At 50.6% G+C, this 8797-nt stretch overlaps 2 long non-coding RNA genes across 2 annotated transcripts in view; both read right to left on the bottom strand.

Annotated features, from left to right (window-relative positions):
• Window positions 1-260: 260 nt before the first annotated feature.
• LOC126635046 (uncharacterized) overlaps window positions 261-8797 on the bottom strand; it is a 30264-nt gene continuing 21727 nt past the window's right edge. The window contains exon 3 of the long non-coding RNA XR_007627482.1: window positions 261-429. This is a non-coding gene — a long non-coding RNA (uncharacterized LOC126635046). The remainder of the gene's footprint in view (window positions 430-8797) is intronic.
• Window positions 5775-7191, bottom strand: LOC126635048 (uncharacterized). The gene is made up of 3 exons (XR_007627484.1): window positions 6663-7191; window positions 5947-6096; window positions 5775-5848 (listed from the first exon to the last, which is right to left on the bottom strand). It is a non-coding gene; the product is annotated as an uncharacterized LOC126635048 (long non-coding RNA).

Here is an 8797-nt window from a genome sequence, read left to right as displayed (position 1 = left end):
GCTTCCCACAGCAGTTTCAGGTGCTTTCCTTTGTAGCTCAGCCCCAAAGTAGAAACTCCTCTCCACTGCTCCTGAGAGAGGCAATTACTTGGAACTTTGGTGCTCGGGAAAGCTAGTCCCTCCCCTAAGTCCTGGCTTACCGGCCCGAGCACCTAGAGTGCTTATATCCCACCTCCCTCCCTGCTTTGCATGTTCATATCAGTAAAAGAAACCTCCAAGCTCTTCCTCCAGTCCGAGCTGCATCTTCTCTGTACTCCCCCACTCCCCCACCTGTTCACGTGCGCTGCTCCCCTCTCCTGCGCTGTTTCCCGGCACACGGCTCATCCCTCGGCCCCTTCCTTGAGCGATGATCCAGGGACCTCAGGTGCTTGCCCCAGCGAGACGCTCTCACCGTTACTCCTTGAAAGACTGCTCCCCGGCAAAAGCTCCCTACAAAAAGTGGCCCAGATAACCACTCAGCAGGGCCCACCCCTCGTCATCCTCACTGCCCACACCTGGGGCTGTCCCGCTCATTTGTCATCCTCACTGCCCACACCTGGGGCTGTCTCGCATGGGAGAGGACAGAAGGGTGCATGGAACCACAGGCGAGCCGGGGAAAGGGGCCGGCGCCAGCCGAGGGGCGCTGCCGGCATGAGCAGGAGGCAGGGGCTGTTCTCAGGCGGGGCCCGGGACCTGCGCTGGCTCATGGTGCTTCGCTCTGGGGTTCTTTTGGGCTGGGGTTGGGTGCGGGTTTTGAGGGACTGCGCACACCCTCCCCTGAGTCACAGCTCCGCCCCAGCTCGCTGCACCCTGCTGCACTCCCTGCAGCCCTTGCTCAGCTGCGTGGGGATTAGTGCCTCCTCTGCAGGTGGCAAATGTCTGCAAAGCGAATCGGGAAGCCACTGCCAGTCTTTCTTTTCCAGCCTTTTCTGCCCAGCACCGCAGTGGTCGAAAAGGAAACCAGAAAAACACGACCCCCCCCCCCCCCAAATCGCACCATGCCAAGTCCCAGCTTCTCCCGCTAAGCCCAGGCAAAGCTGCAGCCCTCGGGCCCCACCGCGCCATCTGTGAGGTCACCCGGCCCCCCCTGCACCGCCCAATTTCCAGAGCTTCTCCTTCAAAAGCAAAGGTTTCTTGGCTTGCCTTGCTCCTGGGGGATGCAGCAAAAGACCTTTTAAATCTACTGCTGGCAGAAACACGGACCGGGTCTCAAAGGATTAACTAAGGGAGAGATGGTACCTCGCTCCAAGAGCTCTGCCTACGTAGCATAGTAGTCATAAATTAAGATAAGATGAGCATCATCCAGGGAGACAACGAAGCAATGAGTCACCTGTCAAAATTGTTCAAGAAGAACACGAGATCGTGACCTGTTCAGAATGTTCTCAAGATCCTTCTATTCCTAAAGTCCCGCTCCCTAACGAGGGATGGCTGCAAGTAACAGCTGCGAATACAGCCGGGAAGAAGGCAATTAAAGAGATCCGAGTCGGCGCTTCGGAGACGGGATACTCGAGCGCGTCCGAGCCGACGAACGAACGATACCCGCGCCGGGCCGCAGAATGCCGACGGCCGAGACCTAAACGAGGATGACGACGGATGGATCCGATAAGCCTATGGAGGGCAGAAAGCAAAGACGTCTGATCCAAAGGACTCCAAAGATGAGGAACGTGGACGAGATGGACTAGACGACCTAGACTGGAACTGCTCTGCCTCGACTGCACTGATGTTAAGGTCAAACGTAATCTTCGGCATTGATTTATCTTCAAGGGCCATTTTACCTATGCTAATTTCAAAAGCTCTCCCAAAAATCCACAAGCCCATACCCTGCTCTCATCCCCTCTCATCTCGTCCCCGACTTATCTTTCCGACGGCCGGAGACGCGAATCCGTCGGTGACGCTGAGAAGGGCCGCTGCGGTGAGCTGAAAGGCTCCTCGAGTCCCCAGGTTATTTTCTTAGCTAAAAGAAATGAAACTGAGAATCACTCCCTGCATTTAGCACTGCATCTGCAAAAACACAACGATCCCCCTACTCACCCTATCTTAACTGCACTGAGGTTCTCATGCTACTGTCTCCGGTCATGGTAATCGTAGTGTGGCATATCTGAAACACACAAAGAGAAAGTGACATGACCTTTCTGAAAATTCAGTGGACTTGGGCTCTGCCTCATTACCTCCCCGACTCACCGGAAGGCTCCTCTCTTTCCAGCTGCTATTGAGACCGCCCCTGCAAATAGAATGCAGAAACGCTCAAATTGCTGAGCTCTCAAACATTTAGAGATTCCTCATGCCCGTGTACCTCCTCGTAGCCATTATATCGGTCTCCTTTACCTCGAGCTGTTATCGGACGGACCTCCGGCACATTCGGCAGCCCGCCAAAGGGTTGCGTATCGCCTAGGAAAAAAACCCAAACAATTGCAATATAGATGCGCTGACTGACCAAATAGACAACATCCAAAAACTAACACCACATTCGGTCCGGGAACAAAATTCTCACCTCGCTCTTCTCCCTGCTGTGCCTCTACCCCTCGAGACCGATTGTGCCCCATCTGGAAAATAAAAAACAAAAACACACAAGAGAAAGGACTCCTATGGCTAAAATTGATACCTTTCATCAAACACCTAATACCACCTTCTTCCTCGGCTTCTTCAACTTGTCTCGCTCTGGGGTACATCGTGTCCGCTTATCTGAAAAACAAAACAAAGAAAAATTAAGATTAGGCACGTTGCCCACATGGTCCCCGAGATGTTGACCATTTAGAAATCTCATTTCTACAAAGCAAATGAGAACTCTGACTGCAGCGTGCCAGAAAAGAAATGATGACCCGGCTTCGAGGCCCTGCTATCTGAGTACCATCAGCTCCACAACACAGCTCTAACGATTAGACAGAAATTACATACGCTTGCTCAATTTGCATGACTGTACAGCCTTTGTCTCAACTCTGTAAGCTAACTGACATCTAACTCAGAGCAATAGTCCATCTACCCACTGTTCTACGGAGCAGGGCAGAGCAGCTCCAGGCTGAGCCCAGGTGAGACATCCCATACCCGTGACAACACAAACCGTGGTACACAATTCACAGACAAACCTCTCATTGACAAAATTTGAATGCGAGAATGGAGATGCTGTAGAAAAACACGACCTAGAGGACTACCGGGCTAAGATGACTAGGCTCAAAGAATCCTGAAAAACAAAGACGCTAACAAGGTGACGCGTCATAGGAAGTGCCCATCAAAACCGTGAAGACGGATGCGTGACGTGACCACGTCCGGAAGCTAAGAAGGGCACGATGCGCAAGATGATTCTTTCTGCTTTATCGTGGGTGGCTGGAGAGCATCGCCGATGATATGGCCTGGAACGAGGTCTTAAAAGATGTGTGACCGTACAAGTCAGAGATATGATTCCAAAAAAAGGCCTGAACTTGCAACTCAAGTGACTGACAACTTCACTACTCAGCTACACAGAGAAAACCTTCAAGAGCCTAATGATGATGCCTGACGCTTCCCATAAGCCCCTCGAGGGCAACGTGAAAAACCCTAACGACACAGAACACGGAGGAGACGAAGGACACGACACAGCCTGGAACTGCTCTGCCCTGCACACCTGAATCCAATGATAAAAAGTAAGCCCTTCCTCTGATGTGTCCAAATAACCTCTGAAGGGACACCCATTATGCTATACTAATTTCAAAAATCCCTCCAGGCAATTCACATAACTTGGACCGACTCCCAACCCCTCTCCGGATCGTAGCCCTCCACTTATCTTTCGGAGAGCTGAGTGTGCGAATCCATCTTTGACGCAAAGGAAGGGCACCTGCGCTGCATCGGAGGTTCCTGCCGTCATGGGATTACTCTGAGCCAACTACAATAAAGAAAACCAGACACGACACATAAGTTGTGTGGCACGTGCCATGAACCCCGATGATCCCCCTACTCACTGTCACCCGTGCAGGTCCTCGGATTGCCGGATCAAACGGGAGTAGTCGCACGCTGTGGCTGTCATCTTCCGGGTTACCTGAGCGAGTGAGAGATAGAATTAGAGAGAATTTCTAAAGCTGTGGTGGATCCCTGCTCCTCCCGATGCCCCCCCGACTTGCCTCCAATGCCCGGCCGCTCCCCAAGGTTTGCCGAATGGCACCTGCAACTGATGAAGCCCGGGGCTTCGTTGCTGATCGGCACCTGCAACCGATAAAGCTCGGCACCTCGTTGTGGGACTGCTTCTCTTTCTAAAGTGATACAAAAGCAGAGGAGTACTGCTGTAAATACATAGCACTTTTGCCTAGTTAGATTTGTTGTATATATGGTTCTTTAGTTTTTATCTTGCTAGGCATAAATTGTAATGTTACTCTCCCCAGATTGGACCTCTTTTGTCTGCATAAACCTTCTCTGAATTTATAGCAATTGTGTGTGGGGTGAGAGAAAATTAGCCCAGAGTAAACCCACAACATTTTTGGTGAAGAATGGGGGTAGAGACTGCCAGGATGTGTGGGGACCAGATTAGACCACGACACCAAATTACATTTGAAACATAATTTTAAATTAGGAAATTCCAAAAGACAAAATGCTCCTAAAAAAAACCCAAAACCAGAAAAACCCAAGCAAATTACAAAAGCACCTTACCATCCCTAAGCAAATACCTTCAAAATTCCTGCATTCGAGTGTAATCCTCTTCGTGGCCCCATAGGGCTGTGGTCCTTCAGATACCAAAGCTGGTCTTTCAATTAACCTAAAAAACCTTGAAAGATCTCCTTCCATGAAAGAAAGGAGAGCTGTTATTCCCTTGAATCCCAGCTGGTGAATGAGCTCCCTGACCACAGGCTGGAGCTAATATACCCCTGCCTAGTCCCACCTCCCTTCCCATCAGACCCCAGGAAAAGGGAGGAGCCAATTACCACAGAGTATAAAGGCTCTCTGGCAGTCCCTGGTGGTCTAGTGGTAAAGGCGCCATGCTATCACTGTGGAGACCCGGGTTCGATTCCCGGTCAGGGCCACTCCCGGGCAGGTGGGGCTCGTTAGCCCTTAAAGGCAACCCACCTACGTCCTAAGGACCTCGCTGCCACTGTCCAAGCTCGCTTGGCCCCGGCAGATGAACCTTAGGATTAAAGGGTGGGCTCAGTTCCGCGCACACTGTGTCTCACCTAAAAAAATCCAATGCGCAGGCTGGAAGGTGTAAAGACCTTCCCCGGATCTTCGCTCGCGAAGACTGGCCATTATAAAGGCTCTCTGGGGAGCAGCACCTTGATTTTCAAGCTCAGCATGTGTAAAGGTTGTGCTGCAGGAAAGACTGCTAATGAGAAGAAAGACCCCTGCTCTCTTTCTGCAGCTAGAATCAGCAGAGACCAGGTAAGAAACTAAACTTTTTGTTTCTTAGACGGAGAGAGAAAAAGATAAGCAACCTAGAAAGGCAGGGGAAAAAGTAACTGAGCAGAGAAGGAGAAAGGGTGGGGGACCAACATGGGCACTCCATAGGCAGCAAAAGCTACCTATCCTGGCATGTCTTCTTCAGGAGAAATCCTCAGCTGTGTTCAGTTTGGGGTCTCAGATGTCCAATTTCATTCCAAGGCACCTGCAAATGAGCTAGAACCCTTTCCCCAGAAAAAAACTTCCTCACCCCCAGGATCCCCAAGTGCATGAAGTGTGTACCCTGGGTGCTGCATAGGCTGTGAGAACTTTCTGTCCTGGTATCTGCTGTCTGGGAGGAATCTTCAGCGGTGATGAATTGGGGGGCGGTCAGACTGCCATTTTAAGTGCGGGCTCGTGCGAGTGCACGACGGCCTTTTCCTCGGGAGATGTGTGGTGGTCACGGAGGTGGGCGGTGTGACTCTCCGGGAGCGGCGACAGCTTTCTGCCCTGGGCCGGTTTGCCTGGGAGGAACCTTCAGACACATTTAAGTGTCTAAATCGTACATCTGAGTTTGGGGCGGGACTCGGCTAGTGAACAAAACCCCGTTCCCCCAGAAAAGAAAGCCCTTACCCTCTGGTTATCAGGTGTAGGTTGTAAAGCACTCTGTGGGAAGTAAGAGCTCACAGTCCTGATGCCTTGTATCTGGAGGGAATCTTCATATGACTTCAGTTTCCCGAGTCCCGCCACCTACTTTGCTGCAGGACTCCTATGAGTGAATGGCTGTGGCAGACAAAAAAAACACTCGCTCGGTAGGTTGGCAGGCGACAGGCACTTTAGGAACGGCAGGCTTAGCTTTATAGTCTTTTCTTCCCTTGGTGCATATACGTGCTATAATTGGTTGGTTAAGTGTTTCTGTTCGCATGGCGTGCTTAGTCTTTCGATAGGTGGTCGGTGTTCTTGCGTGTGCTGGCAAAGCTCAAAATGATGCCTATTTTTTACTGTAGTTTTTCTTCCCTTTCTGCTCTCCTGCCTTGGTGCTGTTTACGTTCTTTTACAAGCTCACAGCTGTAACTGATTAAATTCAAGGCCTAAGCTGTCTACAGCCCAGCTGTTTCCAATAAATGACCGCTCTCTTGCCCAGCAAAAAAAGCTCTTAAATTCAAGGTCTCAAGTCTAGTTAGTGAGAGACCCCTGCCTTTGCCCGTGCAGCAAAATCATCTGGGCCTGGAACCTTTTGTTTCAGAGTGATCTTTGTCTGTACTCAGTCTCAGGACTTGGACTGCAATTTTGGTCCCAGTCTGCTGTGAGAAAATGACAAATCTTTCCCCGAATAAGGAAGCCTGTACCCTCAGGATCTCAGGTGCAATTGGTGAGAGACCCAGGACATTCCATGAGCAGCAAGAGCGCTCTGTCTTTTGACTTTTTGTCTGGGAGAAATCTTCATCCCCGTTCAATTTGGGGAACCTAAGCAACTATCTTGATGCAGCACTCCTGCAAGAAAAGAACAGATCTTACCTACAGGAAAAAACCCCACATACCCTACGGGTCTCAGGTGCAGGTGGTGGGGTACCTCAGGCACTCCATGGACAGTAACAGCTTTCTGAGGTGGCACCTTTTGTCTGAGAGGAATGTTGACGGTGTTCACTTTGGGAGCTCAGACTGGGATATCCAGTACAGATCTCCTGTAATCAAATGAGACACTGTTCCCCCAGGTAAAGAAGCCCTTACCTTCTGTCTCTCAAGGGCAGCTGGTGGGTGCCTCCATTGGCAGCAAGAGCTTTCTGTAGTGGCACCTTTTGTCTGGGAGGAATGTTCATCTGTATTCAATTTGACAAGTCAAACCACCTATCTCAGTCCACGACTCCTGCAAGCAAATGGTATTCCTGTCCGCCAGGAAAAAAAGCCCTTACCCTCAGGGTCTCAGGTGCGTGAATTGGACACCCTTGACAGTCCGTGGGCAGCGAGAACTTTCTATCCTGTCACCTTTTGTCTGGGAGGAATCTTGTTCCTTGTTCCATTTGGAATTGGACTGGCAATTGCAGTGCGGGGCTCCTGCAAGATAACAACAGCCCTTTCCCCCAGGAAAGAAAGCCCTTACCCTTGGGATCTCAGGTGCGGTTGATAGACCAGCATACTGCTCCATGGACAGCAGGAGCTTTCTTTGATGGCATCCTTTGTCTGGGAGGAATCTTAGTCATCATTCAATGTTGGATGGCAGACGGACAATATCGGCACAGGGCTCCTGCGAGCGAACCGCAGACCATTTCCCCATGAAAGGCAGCTAGTAGCCGCACGCTCTCAGATGCAGGTGAGGGGAGACCCGTGACACTCCATGGGGCAGCCACACATTTTTGTCCTTCCATCTTTTGTATGGGGAGTATGTTGATACGTGTACACCTTTGACAGTCATACTGTAATGACTAGCACAACTCTCTGAAAACCAAACAACAGCCCTTTCCCACAGAACTGGGCTGTTAGGAGTTAGTGGGCCAGGCTGAGCCCACCGTAGGAGAGAGCTTTGTGTGGTGGCAGAACTTGTCTGGGAGGAATCTTCATCCTTACTTGATATTGGAATCAGACTGGCAATTTCAGAGCAGGACTTCTGCAAGCAAACAACAGCCATTTCTCCCAGGTAAAAAAGGTGCTTATCACCAAGATATCAAGTGCAGTTGGTGGGCTAGGCTAGGAACACCATAGGAAAATGAAGCTTCCTGTCTTAGAATGTTTTGTCTGGAATGAATCTTCGTCCGTATTCAGTGAGGTCAGTCGGCCTGGCAATTTCAGCGCAGGACTCCTGCAAGTGCACAAAAGCCCTTTCTCCCAGGAAAGCAAGTGCCTACCCTTGGGGTATCAGGTGCACTTGGTGGGCCAGCCTGGGAACTCTATGGGTGGCAGCAGCTATCTGTCCAGCCACCTTCTGTTTGAAAGGAATCTTTGTCCGTATTCAGTTTTGGAATCGGACTGGCAATTTCAGTGCAGGATTCCTGCAAGTGAACAACAGCCCTTTCTCCCAGGAAAGAAAGTGCTTATACTCAGGAAAAACATCCAGGGTTTGGGCCAGCCTGGGCACTCCACGGGCAGCAGGAGTTTTCTCTCCAGCAACATTTTGTCTTGAAGGAAACTTCCACTGGATTCAATTTTGGAGTTGCACTGGCAACTTTAGCGCAGGATTCCTCCTGCAAACAACAGGCCTTTCTCCCAGGAAAGAAAATGAGTACCCCTGGGGTCGAAGGTCCAGGTTGTGGGCCAGCCTCCACACTCCATTTTCAGCAGGAGCTTTCTGTCCAGCCACCTTCTCTCTGGAACAAATCTTTCTTTGTATTCGATTTGGTAGTCAGACTGGCAATTTCAATACAAGACTCGTATAAGGAAAAAACAGCCCTTTCACGCAAGAAAGAAAGTGCTTACCCTGGGGCTCTCAGGTGCGGATAGTGGGCCAGCCTGGGCAATCCATGGGCAGCAGGAGCTTTCTCTCCTTGCA

The sequence above is a fragment of the Myiozetetes cayanensis genome, unplaced genomic scaffold (assembly GCF_022539395.1).
Source record: "Myiozetetes cayanensis isolate MyiCay16 unplaced genomic scaffold, myiCay2020 scf105, whole genome shotgun sequence".
Lineage (NCBI taxonomy): Eukaryota > Metazoa > Chordata > Aves > Passeriformes > Tyrannidae > Myiozetetes > Myiozetetes cayanensis.
This window is presented reverse-complemented; position numbering and strand designations above follow the sequence as displayed.